Consider the following 583-nt stretch of genomic DNA (forward strand, 5'->3'; position numbering starts at 1 on the left):
AAAATGAAGATAAAAAGTTATTTGGCACGAGGGTTCACCGATGTCACTGATGATGCAAAACTGTGATGGAGATGAAAGAATGTGAGAGTAATTCAATACAAGAAAGTTTCAAGAAATGTTTTCAGTTGGTAGAGATACACACGATTCATAAAGATTTCCAAAGAGTAAGTTACCGAAAGTAATGGTTAAGGCCACCTGTATATAAAGTCCTTAGGTATAGAATGTACCGAGGCAAGGTACCGAGACTTAGTAAGTTTTGTGATATCAAGAAATAAATTGGCCAATTGTAGTCTGAGCATGGCCGAAGTACACCACGCGTTGGAGTCTGGAAGATTGGTAAGCAAAGTCTTAGGTCCTAGAAAGGTAGTCCAGTTGTGAAGGAAAATGAAGGAAAATGGGCGATGGTGTGAGTAAAGATTTCCATAGCAGTCCTCTGACCTGGGGGTTGATATTTTATGCAAAGTCGTTAGAGAGTGTGATGGAACTGATGTTGGTAAAAAAAAAAATAAGTGAGTATAACGTGAAGTCGACTAGTAAACATTGAGGTTAACTGTTTGTAGTAAGGTAAGACGTAAAATGTATC

This window comes from Penaeus monodon, chromosome 20, assembly GCF_015228065.2.
Source record: "Penaeus monodon isolate SGIC_2016 chromosome 20, NSTDA_Pmon_1, whole genome shotgun sequence".
NCBI classification, from domain to species: domain Eukaryota; kingdom Metazoa; phylum Arthropoda; class Malacostraca; order Decapoda; family Penaeidae; genus Penaeus; species Penaeus monodon.